The following is a 637-nucleotide window of genomic DNA, read 5'->3' as shown; positions in this document are numbered from 1 at the left end:
AATAAGACGATGGAATACCGAAATTAATGCCTTAAATATTACAACAAAGTAACTTAAATAACGGATGAAAGGTTTAACCGAAAGAACAGATCAAAGTCGAGTCGTTTCTCAACATCGAAGCCATTTGCATGAAAGGCACTAAAACGTATTCAGAAAACGCGGCAAAATCATCGATATCCATTGTTCCCGGTATTAATACAAGGGCTTCGGATGCGCCACGAATGAAAAATGGAAACCGTGATCTCGATTTAGGACTGAACATCTTCCCTTTTAAAACAAAACAACAGCAAAAGAGCTTACGAAGAGAATTGAATCACATCCAGGTCTTGGGTAACATCTTTTCATCAAAGGAAGGCAGAGGCTGCGCATTTTTTTTTTTTTTTCGGGTACAGATAAAATTAATTCAGATATATGCACGTGCTGATTCCTGACGAAAGTTCTTGTATATTGAGTAGGTCATCTGACTGATGGATCCTTTATATCCTGGACAAGGTTTTGGATTCTTTTCTGTACCAACAACGTGCCTTTAAGTTCAACGTCCGCTGTTTTTGTCAACTTAGTATATTGTGCCAGATGTATGGCCGTTTACAAAATACGCAAAGAAAAAGAAACTTGAAAATATATGCAATTAGTTTGC

This window comes from Penaeus monodon, chromosome 34 (genome assembly GCF_015228065.2).
Source record: "Penaeus monodon isolate SGIC_2016 chromosome 34, NSTDA_Pmon_1, whole genome shotgun sequence".
Taxonomy (NCBI): Eukaryota; Metazoa; Arthropoda; class Malacostraca; order Decapoda; family Penaeidae; genus Penaeus; species Penaeus monodon.
The sequence above is the reverse complement of the archived record's forward strand: the minus strand, read 5'-3'. Positions refer to the sequence as shown.